Source organism: Python bivittatus, unplaced genomic scaffold (genome assembly GCF_059951505.1).
Source record: "Python bivittatus isolate LINGU-HERP-01145 unplaced genomic scaffold, Pbiv_v1 ctg000100_np1212, whole genome shotgun sequence".
Taxonomy (NCBI): domain Eukaryota; kingdom Metazoa; phylum Chordata; class Lepidosauria; order Squamata; family Pythonidae; genus Python; species Python bivittatus.
This window is the reverse complement of record NW_028277038.1, coordinates 4,920,833-4,943,296: the sequence shown is the minus strand read 5'-3', so window position 1 is coordinate 4,943,296 and position 22,464 is coordinate 4,920,833. Positions and strand designations below refer to the sequence as shown.

General features: G+C 42.9%; 1 long non-coding RNA gene across 1 annotated transcript in view; it reads left to right on the top strand.

The window, feature by feature from the left end:
- LOC148216582 (uncharacterized) overlaps window positions 1-21,173 on the top strand; it is an 84,895-nt gene extending 63,722 nt beyond the window's left edge. The window contains exons 3-4 of the long non-coding RNA XR_015795144.1: window positions 12,269-12,464; window positions 19,854-21,173. This is a non-coding gene — a long non-coding RNA (uncharacterized LOC148216582). The remainder of the gene's footprint in view (window positions 1-12,268; window positions 12,465-19,853) is intronic.
- The last annotated feature ends 1,291 nt before the right edge of the window (window positions 21,174-22,464 follow it).

The following is a 22,464-nucleotide window of genomic DNA, read 5'->3' as shown; positions in this document are numbered from 1 at the left end:
ACAGATGAACTGCACAACAGAATGTCTTCTTCAAACCCGAAGGATTACCATATATCATAATGGTATTAATAATAATATTTAAAACTCTGAAACTTAGCCTTCCTGCAGATAGAGCAAATATCGCTCTAAATATTTTTTGGTGGACTTCCTAATCTGAATATGTGCAAATTTATAATAACAACCTGATGGAAGGGGCTAACTTCTTTTGTCACGTATATCTTTGGGGATCCTTGTATACACAGTTTTTACAGATGGTTCCAATCTCCCATGAGATCGCCAAAAGGAAATTCATTTCATTCCTTGAAATTCCTCCTGGAAATTCATTCCAGCCATGGAACTAGTGGCCGTGGGGAAGTGGTGAACTTTGGAGTGATGTATTGCAATAAGCCATGATTTATTTGACCCTACTTTGCAGAATAAACCACAGTTGACAGAACTTGTGTGACACTAGAAGTCATAGACCTGTTACAAACCACAGGGGTTGGATTCACACCCCATGCTATGCCAAAACCAAACACATTCTGTTTTGGCTTAGCCCAGCCTATGAATGAAGCTGTCTTCTCTCTGGAGAAAGGTCTGACTCCCACTTGAGAAGGAACAGCTCTAGGAGAAGGCTTGGCTCTACCAGCTGCTCTGGAATTGCAAGCCAGTTCAGTTTTAACGGTTAGAAGATCTAGGTTCTAGAATGGATTTGCTGCTGCCTGTGGCTGCAACATCTGGACAGCTACTACAACTCCAAGTTAACATTATGGAGGCCACCAGACAAATCCTCTGATCTGATCTAAGGCAGCTTGACTTCTCTGCCAAGGAAAATACTGTATCGCCGTGGCTTCAGACTGAATAAAACTTTGAGAAGCCACTGAAGATACGAGAAGGTCTGGCATGCCTGCTCTGTCTCTTCTCCCCCTCCCCAAGCAACAAATGTGCCTGATTGCAGCACAGCCATATACACTGTGTAATGAGCCTCCCGTAGGAAATATGTAATTGTGCATCTAGCATGATAATTAGAAATCAGACCGGGGTGGCTGCAGTGAATTCCCTGAGCTCAGCATGTCAGCTGCATTCTCTGCTGAAAAGGGGGAAATCGCAGAAAAGAGAGAAATTATACCTCTGTGGATATGGAGGTGCAACTGCTTTGAATATAAGATGAGAACGAGTGGGGATGCAAATATTTGTTTCATCAGGTGCCCCTCCTTCCAGCCTCGTTCTTCGTTCCCTTTTCCAGCGGTGCATGGCTTGAGTTCCTCTCTTCAAAGCCTTGTTTTCTGCTTCCCCAGCTTCTCTAAAAGTTACTGCTGTGTTGGAATTTTTGATAGAGCCGAATTTGGGGGGGGGGGGGGAATCACTGCATGGGGTGTGCACGATCGTCTTAACTACTTTTAATTAACACAATTTTATTTTATTTTCATTGGCATTCAATAAAATTTAGGAGTGTAACTCTTGGTCTACTACTCAAAGGCCAAGGGTGGTCTCAGGCCGAAATAGATTAGGCAGCCCAGCTTAATTCCATTGTGAGTAAAGTCTGAGTTGAGCTCAGCTCTTGGGTTCTTGGAAGAAATATGGAAGTCTTTTGGCTTTGCCATCTTCCTGGATGTTCTCCCAAATGGCATTGGCTTCAGTTCTCCTCAATCCCAAGCGAGCATACTCAGTAACAAATGACTGTGGGAGTTGTAGTCAAGAACCTCTGGAGAATACTAAATTGCCTATTCCTGCTCTGAAATCTTAATTTCAGAAATCTTAAGTTCTACGCTGTGTTATCTCTTTCTTTAGTCTTTGCCTTCCTCGGACGCTGTGGTGGTCCCCCAGAAGGTTACATTTGCAAAAAAAAGTTTACTTAGCCCTGATGTATATGGATGGAGGACAGGCCCCATTAGGGCTTCCCACTTCTGCAGAAAACAGGAACACTGAACAAATGAAGCCAGCAAAGACAAGAACCTTGGTGGCAAGTTCAGCAGGAATGAATTTATGAAGGGGGATTTTTTGAAGACAGCTCTTTCCTTTCCCAGACAGTTGTAGAAAATCATTTTTGAAGCTAACTCCAGAAGAAGATCCACTCTTTCTGGCTGCACATGCACATATAAAACCATGGTTGAATTATGGATTGTGGAACAAGCCACATCTGGTCATTGACTATGATAAAGGATTTGATTGATTGGATAACCCCCTACCTACTAAGTTGGCGCCTTACCCTAACCATAGGTATGCAAACCACCATTCTGAGTGGACACAACTTGCTTAGCCCCAAACCAAGCAAACCAAGTTACAGCCTACCACTGTAGGTATCATTTCTAGGTTTCTTTTTCTCTCTTTTTTCTTTAGTTCTGGGTTCCTTCCTTGTCTGAAAGATGCCGAGGAAGGTGTTTCATCTGCCTCGGCTGCATTTTGAGGAGCGTTGGTGAAATGGGCTTTGTGGAACAGAGCAGAGCAGAGCAGAGCAGAGCAGCTCGAAGTGCAGCGTTAGACCGCTGGGCGGAATGAAAAAGACCAGCCTTTGCCCTTCTTATTTTTGTCTCAGCTTGTTGCTCATTGTCCGAGGCTCAATGGGAGATCCTGAGGCTCTGCACAGTATCAACCCCGGCGGCGTCCTTGGGAGCAAAGGCTGCAAGCCAGCTGGGAAGGAAAGGCCTCCACTTTAGAGTGAATGGAGGGGAGGAGAAAGAAGGCACGCTTGCTGTTCTCAAAGTAGCACCGGAGGAGGTTGCCAAACACGCTTTTGACTCTGCCAGGGTCATGCCATGAGTTTTCCAGGCATGCTTTCAAGACTGAGAACTGGGCTCCTTTCCCACTAGGAAAGGGGGGGAGGAAAGCTGCGGGGGGAGGAGGAAAAAAGCTCGGAATTTCATAATGCCTCTGACAATTCTAGCACTGAGCAAACCGCGGCAGGCTTGATTTGGAATGCATCCAGCAGCTGTAAGCCGCCAAGAAAAATGTTCTGGGAAGGGAAATTATCCCCCTCTCCTCCAAAGCATGTTCAAAGGGCTCAGGACTGACTTCCCTCGGAGCCCCCAAACTTTGCAAAATCCCCAGTTCCCCTGTCTCCTTCAGCTTGAGTCCTCATGATCAGAACAGCTGTTTTTACAGGGGTGGAAGCAGTTTATAATTTGGGGGGGGGTTGGCTTTTGGCTGCCACAAGCACCCTATGGGTGGAAAGGCAAGTATAGATTGGCAATTGCTGTTTGACTGTAGACTCTCCATCCTGCCCTCCCTCTTCCCCAGGACCTGAATGAATTCCAATTGCAGTTGCGTCCATGGAAATGGCTCCTGGGAAGTTTGCTTTTTCTACGGTCCTCAAAATGGTCATCAGAGGTATCCTAACAAATCATCATTTCCCAGGACTCCTGGCATCAGGGTCACTGCCGTTTGAGGAGAGGAGCTCCTAAGGGCCACCACAGTAGTTGCCCAAGCCCTAGCCAAGTATGCAAGCGTGGGGTGCTTATGGAGTAGGAGTGGAGATGACAGGATGGAAAGATCTGAATCTGACCGCTCAGGTCAGAATCCAAGTCCAAGAGAAGGTTAGGTGTTGTCATGCTTGTGCCCCTAGGAAGCGTCATGTAAATTCTCAGAGGCTCATTCGCTGAGCTTGCACATCATGCGTGATGCTACATCGCATTTGGGACTGTGCCACGTGCTAAGCTATTAACCATGGTTTGCAAACCACAGTGACTGGGTTGGCATAGCATGCTGAGCCAAAGCCAACTCTATCATGATTTGGTTTAGCCGATGTATACACCCAACTGTTATCTGGACACCACATCTATGATCTAAAGCCTGTAGTTTGCTTAACAGTGATGTGGTGAATATGACTGGAAGGAGTGGGGCTAAATATCCTATTTAAAGGGAGGAGATTAGTCTTCCGTTCAGGAGATTTGCTACTTGAAGCTTCACAGGCTGCCATGGAGGCTTTCGTTGAAAACTCTAATTGCTGAATTTGAGCCACAGTATCTTGGTGGCTGCATGAAACTGAGTGGTTGATCTCTGCATCAGAACAAGTAGGTAAGATTTATCATGGCTTGCTCCGTTACATTTTGAGAGTTCTCCTGCCCTCTGATGGATGCTACTGAAGGCCCCATATCCAAGTCAACCAATCTTGGCCCAGCTTCCCCAACCCTCCATTTCAGCCTCGGGCCAGCAGACCTGCATGACCAGTTTCTCATTTCTAATGACATTCCTTGTGAAACTGTAATGGACACCCATGCAGATAACATGTTAATTTATTAGTTCAGCTCAGCTGGATTCGCTGAATGAAAAACAGTTGCAGAAGTCTCTCTCTCTCTCTTAAATAAGATTCAGGGGGCTTTTATAGGTCTCCAGCCACTTTTAAAATGCAGAAGGAAGCCAGGAGTATTACTTTGCTAACCCATGTAATTCTGCCCCTGCCTGATGAAGGTTAGAGTTTATCTGCGGCCTACCACACTCGGATGAGAATTGCCGGAGCGAGTCAATACCGGCGGAGTATTGCCAAGCAGTTTTGTGCCATCTGCACTGAGAAAGGGATGTTTCACTCCTCCTTCAGCTGAATTAGTTGTGGATTATAAGTAGGGTTTGCACAAGAAAGAGCTGATGAGGCCAACTCGCTGTGGTGAAGCTTGCCCCATCTGTTGTTAGTGAAGTTTGAGATTCGTGGCCTAGAAGGATAAGGAGGTGATGGAAGATTATTGTTCTTCATACCATTTCCCTCCACAGGGGTGGACAATAGGGAGAGAAGGTGTTTAAATGTTAAAGAACTGGATTTTCTAACATGAATGGAGACCCACCAAAAAACCATTCTGTATATCATAAAACATTGAAATAAGAAAATTAGTATCCTGCCTCTCCTCCCCAGTCATGCCAAACTGTTGGTTTTGCAGACAACTCCACATTGGAAATTCAAGAGAAGAATGGGAAGGGAGATTCAGTGGCTCACTTGGAGGGTTGCTGATCCTTATTAAAGGACTTCAGTGGTCTTCTTCCTGGGTCAGCACTGTTGTAATAAAACTGTCTACTATTTGGGAAAAATGTGGTTTCTTGTTTTCAATGGGGGTGTAGTCCTTTGCCAGTTCTATAAAGGAGATGGGAATAGGAAGATACAATACAAGTCACAAACGGAAAGCTGTTGTACTTGGGGAATTCCAGATTACTAGTCATTGGCCTAACTCACACTCCAGACTTAAACTATAATATGGTTTGTTTGATTTTTGGTTTGGCACGCTAGCCGAAGCCAGGCTCCGTACTTTGCAAGTTCTCCTTTACAGCTTGGTCTGTTGCACGTACCCAGTTCATTGTAGCTCATTCAGTCAACGGTGATTAAACAAGCCATGGCTTGGTGGGATCGTTAACTAACTGCTAAGTAAAACTGCATGAGTTGGTTTGCTAATATTTAAGGAGCCCCCTGTAAGCTTCATCTGCACGGGTGGTTGGGTGGGTGGGAATGTCAGCTGAATGATCTTGCAGATTTGCAGCAGTATAAATAAAACACGATAAGGTCAATTGCTGCTTAAATCCACGCTCCTGGCTCAGCCCCAGCCTGGAGCTGTATGTTGCATCGCTGGAGGGCAGAATGTAAATTGAGCTGTTGTTTTGAAGCATAGCAAGCTCATAAAAGGAGCTGTCAATTGCTTTTGAATGCATGACAGATTTATCCTTTTTGCAGAGGAAAGGCGGGGCCGTGGGTGTTATCTCGAACATTTTCAGGATGTGTCGATTTGTCAGCTTCTGTTAAGGTTGGGAAATAAAGGTGAGGCTACAGCCAGACCAGGCTAGGGACAAGCCACCAGTGGGACAGCTTTCTCAAACTCCTTCTCCTCCCCACCCAAAGCTGATGGCCTTGCACTGCTCGACCCTAGAAATGGCACATGGGTGAAGAAGAAAGAACAGGGGGATCGCTGTCAACCACGCCTTTGGCATTTGGTGTAGGTATCTCCAGTCGGTGATCTCCTTTGGGTGGTGACCTTAACAGTGGGAATTGGACTTAAATATCCAGCCACCAAGCAGCTTTGCATTCTGTTCAGAGGGAGAGCATTTCACCCTAATTAGCTGATTAAAGGAAGGCTGCCTGTTGATTTAGGGAGCTAAACGGCCCATAATGAACAGCATGACTTTAGAGCTAATCTCTCTGTGTGTGTGTTTTAGGAGAAGGAGAAGTTATTATTTTCCCCCCTCTCCCCCGAAAGTTCCCCCTATTGTAACTTGATATAGTCTTCTATATTCTTATATGTATAGTCTTCTTGATATAGTCATACTAACCTTTCATGCTCCCCAACACCCATCGAATGCTCTTACCCCTTCTTTTAGATTCCTGTTTAATATACTGTATATACTTTCTGTTTTTAATTCATATATCTTTTAGAGCTTCTAGCTTTTCATTTTTTTTTTTTAGATTTTTACATTTACTCCGATGTATCCTGTGTTTTTTTTTTTAATGACTGTACCCCACCCTCCTTATGCTGGTCCGTGTCCAAAAGGAAGACTTGATATGGAATCACCGAATCTTTTTTTTTATCAAGTAAAGATAGGAGCTGCTGAGCGCTCTTGCAGGCTCAGCGTCTGCTGATGGGAATTTTCAAAAACGTGTTAAAATGGCATGAAATACCCGCTGAGGTGGTGGTGGTGTTTCCTTGTATCCTCTTGGCCTGCTGAGTTACATCCGCACGCCTTTCTTTCATTTTTCTCTTAAAAGGAAGGTGTGATAAGAAAGATTACCTACTCTGAACTCTGTTATCAGATCTCAGCTTGAGTTTGTCAAGAATTATCATTCTGTAGACTTTTGGGTAGCCAGTAGGTGTCTCTGTGAGTGAAGGACAAAGAAGAAGATCGTACAGGCAAAATCTGTTTTGAATCATCAGTTCCGTTGGGAACATTGGATTTGCCAATCTGAATCTACTCCAGAAATCATTCCGATTAGATGTGAATGTTCAGGTTGTCACACTGGATCAATCTGCTTCCTGAAGTGATTCAAGAAAAGCCTTTTGATGTGGGTGCAGAAATTCAAATCATTCACAGTTATTTATAGACATCCAATTCACTTAGGCTAATCAATCTGACCCCCCGTTTTTCTTTTAAAAGTTGATAGAGTTTGGAGTTTCAACCCAGTTATCTTCAAAGTAAATCTCTGGATTGAATTTTTGTACAGCTCCACCAAGAATGGTGAGATGAAAGGCACAGGAAGTTGCAAGCCATCAGAATATTGATTTGTGGTTACCAATCAAAACTCTTTCAGTAGTGGAGGTTAGTCATAAGTTGAAGAACATAATGTGCAGTGTTGTCAGTGGGTGGGGGAAATTGAAGTTAATTTTTAAACCCATCCATCAGGGCCTAGCTTGGTCTTGGGGAGAAGGAACTTAGAAGAACAGAGGTGTGCTTTCAAAATGTTTATCAAACTCATCGAAGAAAAATAAATAGTAAAATCTCCCTCCCCATGATGTACAATCAGTGTTTCCAGACTCAGAAATGACAAGGAACCATGCCACTCATTTTCAGCAATCACACTGTTGAAATCTGGCAGCCCAAACTGAAGGGAAGCTAGGAGACAGATACACACCCAGAGAGACTTAGGATCTATCTGTGGCCCTGAGTCCACAGTTGTCTGTTCCTGTGTGACAGCCACATAATACAGAGTGACAGTTTGTTTAAAACTGTTTTTCCATACTTTTGAACGGTTTTCACCTTTTCGTTTTGTCAGATCGCAGAATTGAAAGTGAGACGGCCCGGTTGTTTTTGGATGGCCAGCTGATGGTCTTAGAAGCAATACTTTGCATCTACAGATGTTGAAGATGAGACTTTTCTCCTCTCTCATCCTCTCTCGATAATGTTATGAACGCAGAGGCATGGCTAATGAATTCTTAGCAGATATTTCTTTCAAAGCATGCAGATAATTTAAGATGGCTTAAGCTTGCATAATGTAGATTTGATAGATATAACAAGGCAATTAAAAGCTCATTAGGTTTGACCTAGCTTCCTAGTCAGACCTACTTTGTCTGTCTCTAATAGTAGGCAGCTGAGTTTACAGATCCATGAGAAATCAGCGTTTAGGAGTCAGATTTAAGCAATATACATTATTGTATACATATATACAATATACGCACACACTCCAAGGCATCCTTTCCCAATCTCCAAATAAATTATGATGAACATTTCCAGAATTCCCAGCCAGTGGGCATTGCTGGACACACCTAGAGACAAGAATGCCAAATTGGGGAAGCTCAGCTAAACTTAGAAAGCAAAGTTTCCTTTGCATTGAGCTCAGTTCCTGCTGTCTTCACTGACTCTTTCTTGTGGGTTTTTTTTTTTGGCAAACATGTGGGTTTTGTCCTTTTTAGTCCAGCCTTATAACCCTGGGATTTCCTTGTACCCCCCTAGGACTTCCAAGCTGTTTTCCAAGTAGTAACCACATCTGAGTCTGCATAGCTTTTTAAGGTCGACCAAAGTTGGCTAGGTTCTGACATAGAATTGTGTGAGTAATTGGAATTTTTTTTTTTTTTTTTACAGAGGCCAGGAAATAAAGTAAGGTTTGGCATCCTCACCAATATAGAGAAGGAAAATTTCCTGGGCTTTGCCTTTCAAGGGCAGCTGCTTTTTCCATACATAGAGAAACGTGGAAGAACTTGGGGAAAGAGGAAGAAAGTGGACATGACTGTCGCTGGCCCAATAGAAAGTTTAAGGGATTCAGCCATAAATGCTTTTTACGGTCCCTGGGGGCAATCTAGTTCTTGAACCCAGTCCAGCAATATGGTTGGACCAAGGCTGAAAACAGGCTGCTGGTGGTGGTGGCAAATGAGGAGAGAGGGGTAGGTGGTGTTGGTAGCAGGATACATCTCCAGCATCAGCAATTTATTCCTCAGTAAGTTGCATACCACATAAATGAAGACCTATATATGACAATTTCTAAGCCTAAAGTTAGTCCAAAATTCAAAACCATTCAACAACATCACTGCTTAGACTAAGGAATAATAGCATCTCCAGTTTTACACACTAGCAGAAATTGTCTAGGACAGGAGCGCACAACTTCCATTGGATGCTTCTGGCGTTAAGCACCTGCCCTCTGGGATAAGGCTCCCCCAAGATCTAGATGGCCCCCACTCTGCTGCTGTTTAGAAGAGTCGTGAAGACCTGGCTCTTGACCCACGCCTTCAGTGAAGGAGAATGAAACCCTTCAGTTCATCGTGCTTGCCATATTTTTTATGTTTTATTGATTTTATTGCACTTTCTTTGATTGTTGTGAGCCCCCCAGAGTCATTGGGGATGGGGTAGCATTCAGGTTTAATAAATGATTGTTGTTGTTGTCTGCATGATGTGCGGAGGGCCATTCTCCAAGAATGGCTGGACCAGAGTCCCTCTTGAAGAGATGATTCAAGAGTTTCAAAAGATCTACAAGGCTTCCAGTTTGCTCCTGAATGCCCCCAACCCCAGCAGAAAACAAGTGGCAAAGAATCAATATCTGGCCCCACCCATTCTGGAGGGAGGCTGGTGGGCTGCATCCCTGCTCTAGGGTTGTTTGTGGTTTTCAGATTTCTCAGCCTGACTTGGAGGTGCTTCTTACTTGACCGTAGCAATTCTCTTGTCAAGATGGGTTGGAGGGCTTGCTTTCATTCCAGCCTACCTAAAACAAACACAGGTGTGCAAACGCACTGTACCCAGGGCTCTCGGGAGCCCTGTCCCAGCTACTTCGCTAGGGGTTCATGGATACTGATGTCCCATTCACACATGACATCTGAGTTGCAGGGCACCTTTGTGGGGTGATGCTCTGCTGCTGATTGAACTTCAGCTGGGACCTCTGTGGGAAAGCGAAGAGAAATTCAGACGTTGGCTGGAGAGAACAGCTTTGGTCCTCTTCTTTTGAGCCAAATGCCTCCACCTGCCAGATTCCTTCTCCCCACCTGCTCCTGTTCATAAAAGGAAAATTACTCTGCAGATTTATGAGTTACCTGCAGCTGTAATTTATCAACTGGTGCCTTGCCCTGGCCTAGACAATTCGGGGGCGGTCTGGGCCTCGTGATTAATGAGCTCCCCTGACCGATGGTGGCAGATCTTTTACAAAGATTTAATTCAAACATGTTCTTAAAAATAACATGTGGCCTGGTTCGGGAGATCACAGATGAACATTTGGGGTCCCAGATGTACTCCTGCTGTAAGACGGGGATGGGCATCGAAGTGGCCTTTCCTGCAGTTTGACAGTGAATGCCTTTGCTTTGGATTTTCATCACATAGGCAGGGGTGTAGATGCAAAATCTGACTCGCTTCTGCTCCTTGTTTCCTGTTTCACAGATGTGGAACAGCTAGGGCAAGACTGAGTTGGAAGGAGGGATAGCTCCTTGCTTCCAGTGTCCAGGGACAGATACAAGCAACTGGAAGGACTATAGCTTAGTGAAAGAGCACCCACATGGCATGACAAAGGTTGTAGGTTCAATCCCCAGCTTATCCAGAGGGAGCTTGGAAAATGAGTTGGCCTTGGTCAGTGCCATGAATAAGGATCTGTGTCCTTCAAAGGTGAGCCTTTGCTCATTGAGAAGACATCTCCTTTTCATGCAGGAGGCCTGGATTTCCTCCTATCTCAAAACTTGGAGAAATTGCTCTTAGTCAATTGAGTTAGATGGATTATGGGACCAAAATTATAGATAGTTTCCATATCTCCATGCTGGCTTTCAGTATGGCATTGCAAACACCTTAATTTCAGAAAAGCAATCTCCCCTGCTTCCCTTGATGCTTTTGTAGCCTCTACTCCTAATTTTTTTTAAAAAAAAGTCCAGCTGGAAATGACCACCTTGGCAGCAAATTTTGACCATATAATGATGGGGCTCTGGAATCTACAGAAATGGAGCTGGAGGCTGCATGTGACCCCCAAGGTCACATCACTGCCTTAGGCTGAGCTCTATGAGATAATAAATGTAGAATGAATTTAACTCCTGATATTCCAACTCTTCTGTGAATACTGATGGCCAATCTGTCTTCCAGGCTTTCAAATAGTTGTTACATACTTGATTCTCCGATATTTTGGCTATCATCTGCAGAATGGTATTCTGTCAAATGCTCAGTATCAAATACTCAACATTCCTCTAGTTCATCTAACAAATATCATTGGGGTTTGTATTGCTGGGCATTTGCATAGGCAATTGAAGGCACCCCTTTGCCAGCCTCTGGAGGTGTCTATCAGCTGTTCCCTCTTCAAACCTGATACCAAGTCCACAATTCTTCCATGCTGTTTCTCCTGTGGATTGTGTCATCATACGATCTAGCCATTGAGTGCTGGTGGCCTTAGTTAAAACTGGGTGGAGTTTTAACTAAAGGTATTTACGTATTCTCGTGGCTGTTTGACTATTCTGTCTTCTCTATCCTGTTTGTAAATTCCAACTCACTAGTACTGTACTCAGGAGAAAGAATAAGAGAGAAAATCCAAAATGAAAGTGGGGTCAGTAGCCAGGAACACTGTGAATCATGTCATCAGGCCCTACATGAAGTCCCAAGAAGCAATCCAAGGACCAGGGGTTGACTGGAAATATGGGAAGCCGCAGCAGAGAAGAGTCGTGAGCAGCTGAATGTTAGCCTAAGCTCTTGGCCACACTGAAAGGCTACAAAGTGTGGGGTTAAATATGGAGAAAGGGGCATCTTTTCTGAATCTGGTTGTTGCTTTCGGCAGTCTTAGTCCTGCAAGATGTCTATCACATTAAGCCTATCTGCTTCTTTTGCAACTTCGGTGCGCATGTGTGTGTAGATTTCCATCCAGAAGAGCTGCCATTCTATTCTGTGATAAATTTCACACATTTGCGTTCGTTTTTTGTTTTGTTTTTTCCCTATATGTTTTGCTGACATCTGAATTCAGTTTTCCTTAAGCAGGTTTCACCAGCCAGCTTCTGATTCCTGAGGGTGTAAAGATCACTTATGGAAAAAAGCAGTTAAATGTAAGGTTACAGGAAGGGCAAGAAGAAAGAATTTCACAGCCCCCAGTTGGGAATGCCTGCCTCTTAGCACATCAAGTGAGTGTATGTGAGAGAGTTGGCACTCTAGAATTAAAATAAACCTGGCTGTCATCACTTCAAGGGCTTTCATTCTGCAAGTCATCGTGTTCTCAGTCAACAGAATTAAAGGATCACTTCGGGCAATGCTTTTGATTTACCTGCACTCTCTAAATGAACACTGCTTTTGAGACTATCTCAAGCTTGCTCCTTGGATGTGTATGAGGACCTTCTTCTGGTTTGGGGGGGCAATTCCCTGGATAGTTTCGAATAGCTAGCTACTAAGAATGAGACGAGCATGGTGTTGGCAACATGGTATAAGAATGCTGCAAACTTTCATATAGGCCATCTTGAGTTCCATGATGAAGAATACTTGAGAACTTCTCGTTGGAGGAAAAGCTGCACTCCCTGAGTTAGAGCACCAACCACACCTTCAATTGTGGAGATCTCCCCTTTTAATCCTGAATCATCAACTGACCCATTGCTAACTTTCAGAAGATGTTGGCAGATCCTTATTAAGTGTCCAAGATGAAAAACTATGTGAGTGGATTTATACTTGGGGTAAGGTTATGCTCATGAGTTGAAATTTTGCAAAAGGGGTTTGGCTACTACATTTTAGGAATAATTCTGAACATGCATGCTTAAAAATCTCTTATGAATCTATAAGGGTTTTTTTTTTTTTAAAGCTAAGTACTCAATAGTCTATACCTTAAAGGAGACTCAATCTTCAAAGTTGACTAGGCACTTGACAGAGCTCTCCAACATTTTCTTATTCCATTTCATCTTGACCAGTTGTGCCACTTTGGCAATTATCTATAGCTTCTGTTGCACTTACTGCAGGAATTATTCTAAACCAGTATCACAAACTGTAGCCATTTATTCCCACATCTGCATCTCATCTCTATCCTGCTGTTATATAAATCTTGTGCTGCACCCGCAGTGTGATCTTTCTCCTGCCAAGGTTCATCTCTTTTCTCTCTCTCAGAAAATTTTGCCTGCAAGGCCCTTGTCTGTCCTTGTAGCCAGTAAGAAATGTATTTCTGTGTTCCTCCTGGCAGACTTGGAAGGAAACAAAAAAGGATGACCAGCAGCAAAGTGGATGGATTCAACTGAAGCAGTGGTGGCTACATTGTAGGAAGACCTGGAGGACCAAGTTGGGGACAGATCCTCCTGGAGAAAATCTATCAGTGTGGTTGCTAAGAGTCTACACTAGTGTTTCTCAACCTTGGCAGCTTAAAGATGTGTGGACTTCAACTCCCAGAATTCCCCAGCCAACTGGGAATTGAAGTCCACACATCTTCAAGCTGCCAAGGTTGAGAAACACTGGTCTACACTGACTGGATGGTTCATGATTAGGGAGACTTAGCTGCCTCCTTCCCTCTTCTGTTTCTTGGAAGCATGTGGCAAGCAGGTTTGAGAAGCTCAGAGAAGGGAGATGGCTGAAAAGCTATACCTCTTTCTCCCACCCACCCAGGCAGCATTTGTGAAGGAGCAGTGATTTCTTGATCTCCTTGGGTAAGGAGCAGCTGGGACTTACAGCAGTTGAATTAAGAGCAAGCCTTTGAACAGCTGGGGTTCTATATCTGCCTGCCAAGTTGGAATGAGATTCAGAGTGCTTGGTTAAGTGTTGCAGCTGAATTTCTTTATTGAAGAAAGTAAATTACCTCCAGGGGCAGGTGATAGCCAGAGGGACAACATAGATTTCTCTGTATCTGGAAATCGGGATGAAGCATAGGCATTGTGTTTGTGATAAAAAAAAATGGAAAGGTATGAATTGAAAGTGCTAGGATCAAGCAGGTGTGTAAATATGTTTAGATATGTTTGGGAAAGGGGAACAGAAATGAATTGCCTGAAGATATAACATACGGCAGATTGCCTTTTCTTGTTCTGCCTGCCCAAATATCTCAAAAAAAAAAAAAAAGATGGAGACGTCTCTACATTTTCTTAAAGGTTTTGCATTCCATTCTTTAAATGTGAACCTGTAGCCTTCACACAAATGCCCGATGGATCTCCTCCCATCAGTCGCAAAAGTTTTACAGTACAAAATAATGAAACAATACAGTTGTATGCAAATTCACTTAGAAGCTAAGCTGAGTTCAAGTCCAAGTGTAGGGTTTTCTGGTCTGAGACATAAATCAGAATCACATATGGTAACCTGAAGCAGCAGCGATCAATTTGAACCGACAGTAAAACCCAGTTTGTATGAGTTGAAAGCCTAGAAATATAGTTGTGTTTTTGTATGGTGTCTAAGCAACAAGAGTAACCATGCAGAAGCTCTTGGTGAGTCACCATCACTGGAATTTCTCTGACATCTAAGTGGAGGGACTTTCCAGTGGTGGTTGCTCTTGTTTGGAATCTCCCCATCGTTCTGGAGAAAGATCTCAGGTGATCTCCATGACTTATGAATTGCCGTGGGAGGAGATCCATCAGGCATTTGTGTCTAAAGCTCTATGGGGCTTCACTGGTCAAAATTAGCACTCTGGAAAAGCTCAGAAGCTAACAGGGCTCTACTGGAGTGCCAGCATGCCTATAAAATAATATTTCATGCAAAAGACACTATGTCTGTTCTCCTGTATTCCATAATGTCACTCTACCGTTGAAAAACTAAGAGCACGTGACAACATCTGCCTTTAAAAGAAATCAGAATAATGGGAGGCAACGTTGCTGAATGCAAAAGAAATTTGTAAAAAGATTGAAATATGATGCGAGGGATGTTAGCTACCTTAAGATAATATATTTAGGTAATGGGCATAATTTAATCTATATGTGAGTTCTGCAGATAGCTGACCCAGAATTGAGGAGGTGGACTAAACTGCCTGTTTTATGGTTGAAGAGAGCTGCCGTGGCAAAGATGGAAATACTACCTGGAGTATTATTTCTCCTTCGGATATCACCGATTGGGATGTTACAAAAGAGCTTAAATAAAATTTAGCTGAAGGTTAATTGACACATATGGGATTGTAAAATTGCTAAGGTGTAAGTGGCAAGTATCACAGCTAGGGAAATCTGGAGGGGAAAATTCAATTCTTCTTATCCTGCACTCGGTTCGTCTTATAAAAAGAGCCTGCAAGAATCATATCTTAAATCTCCTGTGTTAAATTGTTAAGGAAAAATGCCCTCCCTGTCTCTCTCTTCTGCCACTAGTCTCTTACGTCTTCTTCTGTTTAAACTTCCATTGCTATTGGGTGTTATTCTCCATTGACTGATGGGAAGAAGAACATCTATTTGGAAACTTCTGTGCCTTGTAAGGTTCTATTGGAATGTGTTGGATTTTTTTTGAGGCTCTGGTTCTGCTAACACAAACACCTCCATCCCAAAACTAAGATTTGGTGGTCAAGCTTCATTTCCCTTCTAGTATTCCCAAGTGCATTTCCAGTCTTCACAAATGCTTCTGAAGGCTTGATAATCCTCACGCTATTTGCTCCTCTGTCTGCAGCACAGTTTTCCCATAGTTGAACTCTCGATCTCTCCAGAGTAAAGAGATGATGCTTTTTCACTATTCCTCAACTGGTTTCCTGTGTGTTTCCCATCCTCCTTAGATGAGGACAGTGTTCCTATATAGAAACACAAAAAACATCTTATATTAGCGTTGGATTTTGATATTATGCTAAGCAGTAATGTGGTCCATTTAATTTTGGCTTGGTCTTCTGCATGAACCCATCATTGTGGTTTGTAATCCATCATTTACAGTGTAATCTGTCATGTGAACCCAGCCAGTTGTAACTCTTCAACAAACTGAGGCTCAGTTTAGGAGTGAGCTCAGTCTAGGCCAGGTGAGATCTCCATCTATTGTCAACTAGCTGTTTTCAGGTTCTTAGAGATCTTCCCCAACACTCCTACTTGATCTTTTGAAAATGCCAGGAATTAATCTTGCAACCTGCTGTGCACAAAGTGATGTTCAATCCTATATATATATATATATATATATATATATATATATATGAGGCACTAAGCACCAGATCCATAGAAGCAGGGGTCTACCACACTAGACAGGACCCAAGGTGCAGACTGTGCAAAGAGGCCTCAGAGACAGTCCAACACATAGTGGCGGGGTGCAAGATGCAGGCAGGAACAGCATATACTGAATGGCACAACCAAGTGGCTGGCATTGTGTACAGGAACATCTGCACAGCATATGGGCTAGACCCCCCCAAGTCCAGATGGGAGATTCCGCAGAAGGTCGTGGAGAATAACAGGGCTAAGATCTTGTGGGACTTCCAGATCCAGACAGACAGAGAGGTACTGGCCAATCAACCAGACATTGTGGAAGTAGACAAGGACCAGGAGACAGTGGTAGTGATGGATGTCACAGTGCCGAGTGACAGCAACATCAGGAAGAAGGAGCATGAGAACCTGGAGAAGTACCAGGGCCTGAAGGAGGAAATAGAGAGGATGTGGAAAGTAAAGGCCAAAGTGGTCCTGGTGGTGGTAGGAGCACTCGGGGCCGTGACTCGGGGCCGCTGGGAGAATGGCTCCACCAGATTTCAGGAACAACATCAGAGTTCTCTGTCCAGAAGAGTGCAGTGCTAGGAACAGCTCAGATCCTGTGCAGAACCCTCAAACTCCCAGGCCTCTGGTAGAGGACCTGAGATTGAGGAAGACACATACCACCCATAGGGGTGAGAGGGGAATTATTATGTATATGTATATACACACACATTTCATGCTTCCATGTTGACTCATGCAGTATTCTTTCCCTTGTTCCTGAAGCTTCTGACTCATGTCTGAGCATTTGATTGAGGAAGCCAAGAAGCTGCCATAATGCAAGGTCTGGGAACCATCAAACTGAGGAGGGGGAGGTAGCCAATGTGGAATCTGGATCCTGAGCAGCTGGAGTGATGCATTTAAGCTCTTCCATGGAATCAGAATCAGTGAAGGAAAGCTAGAAATGATTACCAATCTTAAGAATAAGCCCAAGAGTTGGGAGCTCTGAAAAACAGAAGCCAACTAGGCCCTGAGGAACTCCAGATGCTTAATTTGCTAGGCTTTGTGTCTAGTTGCTGTGAAGAACATTGCGCCTGAAGGATTTTTTCCTCCTCCCTTTTTTGGAAAAAGGGAAAAGCCATGTATCTTTTGAGATGGAAATAGTTTATACTTCTAGGGGGGAAAAAATCCAAACATACCTAGATTTTCAACTTTGAGCAACCACAGGCGAACTTGGACAACAGCATTCATGCTACAGTTATTCCACCTGATGCTCCAGGGTCAGATGTGGCCCCAGAAAGCTTGGATGTGGTCTTCAAGGCTCCTCCCCATTATTATCTTATGATACATATTTAATGGGATAGATGAGGATTGATTGAATACAGAACTGGAGATCTGTCATATTTATCCTAGAGTTAGTATGATGGATCTCCAGTCTTGTATTATAATCATTATTATAATTAGTTCAGGAAAAGCCAGCCACCACTTTAGGCTAATGGACCTCCAGAATTCTATTTCTGTGATGGCAGCACTTCCTTTGCAAACAAAATTCCTGGCTAGAGCTAAACATCAATCATCTATCCTGTTTGTGAGCAAATTGGGTCAACACTTTTATCACATTCTCCAGTGCGGGAGAAGAAAATCTCAAACAGTTAGGGAATGGCTAGGGTAACTGGATGAGCGCTATGTAAGTTTTCTCTAGTTTGTGGGGAAATGCTGTTATTAAGAATAATGTATGTAAGCCAGGTTCTCATTTGGCACCCCAGTATTGTGCTATCGAAGAAGGAGAAGGAAAAGAATACAATGTAGAAATTGTCCTCCCAAGCAAACATTTTCTGCTTGCTAGTTTTCTCTTGGCATTCATCTAATCTGTGCTAGCTACTTGACCCTTTGGCCTGTAGTTTAAGTAGCAAAGTTTCTGGAGAGAGAGATTTAAAAATGGTAAAACTGCTAATTCATGATGTTGAGGAAGGTATGTGTAAAAAGACAAAAATCCATTAAAAACAAGGAAGATAAAAATATGATTAAACGTGCCTGAATATTTTTCTACCAGATACACAATGCACGTTTAAAATAAACAACAATATTTTTTATTATTTTTAAAGCACCAGTTTAGGCCCCCTTGTATTTCTTTAAAACCAAGTGACATGTCTTAGATGCGTCTTCAGACAGATATCCTCTTCTATCATCACAAGTCATGTGAACCCCAGGATGTCAAAAGGAACTCGTGCTAAAAGCAATATTAGGAGCATTTTCACAATAGACCCAAAGAGCAATTGTGGATAGAAATTACTTCCTTCACCTGTGGTCTGTTGGAGAGTAGGGTGAATTATGCCACATAAATCTCTGCTACCGATTTGTGTGAATGCTGCCACTCGGTCATGAAACACCACCCCTTAACCCTCCTGACTCCATACCACCTTTGGTTCTTTGTTAAAACAATCCCGTGGATTTCTCTATTTTAACTCTGACTTGACTTCATCGTGGGTTGTTTTAGGCTGTAGGCTGTATAACACGAGTCGTGAAGGTCGCAATCAAATCAAGCCTTGTAGAAACTTCTGAATAATACCTACTTTTCCATCCTCTGGTTTGAGTCTTAACAACCTCAGAAGGATATGTTTTGCTGGTTTAATGTCACTCCTCCCACTTCACTGAATTTTGGGTAACGAATACTGCAACAGACTGGGGATGCTTCACAGAACGGCTGCGCAATTGCTGAAAGGGTGGTAGATCAATTCAGTTCAAATGGAAGCTTTAATGCAGTGGGGATGATTTCAGGTTGATGGGAAGTAAAAATGCCACTGAAAACTGCCAGTTGGATCAGAAAATATCAAATTGCTGCACTTATCTATTCAGCTGAAATAGTTCGGCTCAGATAATTTACGGAGTAAACAGCTATTGATTTTTTTTTTTCAAACCAAACATAGAAACAAACAGTGTTTGGTGAATAAACAACAATTTCCAGACAGTTTTGGAAAGCAGGCCTTCTGACAAGATGATGTAGGTCAGCAGTTCTTCTAAATAGCAGCTACAGGACCCTATTTTTAAAAATAAAAATTTAATCAAATATCTGAAGTCTTACGAGATTGCCAAATCTTGCAAGATTTAAATGTTCTTGCAGGAGATCTTGTGAGAGCCCAAAGATGAAAATGCTCATCTTCTGTTTTTAATATTTGGTGCCATATGCCACTCAACAATGAACAAGGCTCCAAGCATCATCAAGAATCATCATCATCATCTCATCTCATCTCATCTTCTTATTTATCACCACCCCGAGGAAAACTAGCCAGTTCTCTGTGGCTTTCCGAAATGTGAGCAAGTCTGATGCTGATCCAACTTCAGATAGAGCTCTGCCCCAAAGATGTGAGATGAACACAGAAAACAGGACCTTGTGGTTCTTGATTGCAACAGTCCTTCAAGAAGAATGGTGCCTTCCCTACTAGATCTTTTGGGATGGGTCTTTCTGGATGGGTAGAAACCACTGTGGGAAGGTGGTTCCACAGATCTCCAGGTACCAAGACTCATAGGCTTTAAAGCACCTTGAATTACACCCAGAAGTCAACTGTTAACTGGTGCAGGTTTCACAGTAGTAATGTTCCTTCGGCAAACCAGGAGGCACCCTTTATTCCCCAAGCATTGCATTCTAGACCAGCTGTAGCTTCCAGATGATCTGAACGAGACACCAGCAGTCTCACATTTTATGGCGCCAAAGGATTTCAAGAGCAATCATGTCTGTGCCTCTGCAAAACAAGGCCATTAGCTGATTGCAATATCTGGAAGCTTTTTTTCCATTCCCTTTCCATAAACAGCTTGGCCCTCTAAAAGAGGATTACACTCACAATGTTCTGGCAGCACATTCCCTTGTGATTGATGCTGTTTCCACAAGGATCAGTGGAATTAAGGAATGATTTGCCACTCTCTGTAAAGTGCTTTTGGAAAGATCTTTTTTATTTTAAGGTTAACTTAAAAGGCACTATTAACTGTTCCTCTCCTCTTCCTTCACAGGGCACAGAAAGGGAGAAGACTGTCAGCCCCACCAGGTAGACCAGACCTGGAAATCAACTCCACAAGAAGAATACAACTATTTTTATTGAGAGTGGCTACAATAGCTGAATCTTGCAAGTCTGCTTGGGCTGCACCTCCTCCCCTTCGTATACCCAGGTGAATTAGGGAGGTGTCTGTCTGAGCCATTTCCACATACTTTCTGCTTGTTTTGGACTTAAGCCATGTTTATCCCTCATTGCTTTGGCAATGGATCTGCCCTATCTCTGGTAAGGGCACCTTTCATACTCTCTACAAAGACACAGGGAAAATTTTGAAAGAGAGACTTGGTGTAATGGTATGTGGGAAAGACCTTGGGAGAATGGGCCAAGAGATGCTGCCTAGGGAACAGTCAGATAAGAGACAGCATAGCCTGCAGCTGCAAAATGGGTGGGGCAAGAGGCTCAGAAGGGACCCTCCCTAGTTTTTCAGGCAGTAAAGGAGATGGCGGGAGAATCGTAGACTTGCAAGAATAGAATAGAATAGAATAGAATAGAATAGAATAGAATAGAATAGAATAGAATAGAATAGAATAGAATAGAATAGAATAGAATAGAATAGAATAGAATAGAATAGAAATCTTTACTGTCATTGTACTACTTGTACAACGAAATTAAATGCCACCCCAGTGTAGCTTTACAAGTATAAAAACCATAGAACACATAAAACACATAACACACATAAAACATACAACACAACCTTCACATTCCGTATTGCACAACCCCCGATACTGTTAATGTAGCTTTACAGTAAAGTAGAATTAGCACATCTGGTTGTGTTTCCTGTCTGGTCTACCCAGTAAGGCTGACATCTGGAGAGTATCTTCTCCAGTGACCCAAGCCTATGTTTCAAACATCAAGATAGCCAAGTCTCAATCCAGCCTTTCCTGCTTCCATGACCGATGTGCTCCCCAGGAGTGGAGTAGTCAGACCCATACTTGGAACACTGCGGGCTGAGAAACTGCAGTATCCGCTGTTCCGATAGGTCCTTGATATCTCCAGCAGTCTCTCCTCATCCAGTTCATTCCAGAAGGTTCACTCCGTGTTCCGCCAATTAAAGAATATCGATTCACGGGACCCAGGAAGCACATCTACTTCATTGCAATTCCTGCCCTCTGGAATGATCTCTTTCCCCACCCATCCCCGCCCCCCGAGATTCATGTGGCTCCAAGGGGATAATTGTCTGTACCTTACTTTTAGCTTTCTTGTATGTATCATGTCTTTCTTACTTATATCCTTTCCGTTAATATTCTTTCAAAACGTTGAAGAAAATCAATAAAAGAAAGAGAAGCTGCGCAAGAGCGCAGTCAGCTATGGATGTTGTAAAACTCCCATTTTTATTAGACAGAAGCTTTGGGAGTTGTTTTTAATCCTTCTTTTCAGGTGGTTGAAAATTTCAAACCCGCCGCATCTTTCTCCTCTTCTCGGCTCATCCTCCGTGTTGGTTCTGTTTTGTAACAGAGTCTGCTGTTGGAGTCTGTTCTGTCTACCCTCTTACTATTTTTATCTTGACGTAAATATGTTGTTATGCTCAACTGATTACAACTCCAATGAGGAGGTCTTATTGCAAAAAAATAAAAAATTGTCCTCACTGACTCCTGTTTTCCACCGCTGACCTGAATAATTAGATCACTGCTGCCTTATTAATGCTGATAATAGGTTGGGGGTTTTATGATAAACAGAAGCAAGGAATGTTGAATGCACTGGAGAGGGTTTTTTTCCAACTTGTTCTTGCCATATGCACAGCAAGGTATCCTTGTTTATTAGAAATATTGGTTGAATCTAGGGATGGTGTGAAAATGTGTTTAGTTTGTATTTGACTGCCAATGTGTGAAGCTTAATTTTGCATTTTGGAACCGACAGAAACCTGTTTAGCACTTGAAATTTGCACTTTCCTAAATGTTACATTGCAGTTTGCTGCTCTTTTAAAAATACAGTATAGATTAGGGAAAAGCTATCTGTAAATGTGAAATGCATCACATTTCAACTGTTTGCAAAAACTATATGCACTAGGCAAAGTTGCAAGCAGAAATGTAACTGGAGTAATATGTACCAAAATAAGTGCAAATTTCAGTGTAAACAATTAAAAAAAAAATCTCAGGTTTGATACTTGAAAGATTTGCAAAAATCAAAATAATGGCTAAATGTGGGCTTGTGGGGAAAAAAGAGAGTAAGGGCCAAGGCTAGCTGAAGAACCCTGAGGGAGTTTTGAGACTTAATGCCCCAACTCCATGTTTCATTTATATCTTACTGGACGATTAACTTTCCCTTTAAAAAAAATCAGTGATTGAGACAAAATAATGGAGAGGCCCTGTCAAATGGGGCTTTTCTAGACTACATCTCTGTAGTCATTGTTTATTTCCACTCTCTCCACAGTCATACTGGAGATGAGAGCTGAAAAAACATGTCAGTTGTTAGGTGGCCTCCCCCTATGTAATGCTGAGCCAACAGCACCACTCAAGACATTGTTCCCCTTCTGAAAAAGGTAGAGGTCCAGGAAGTGGGAATAGAAGTAACAGCTCCTACGTGTCTTCATGATGTTTGGGAAGACTGGAAACATGGCCATTGGCTCATGG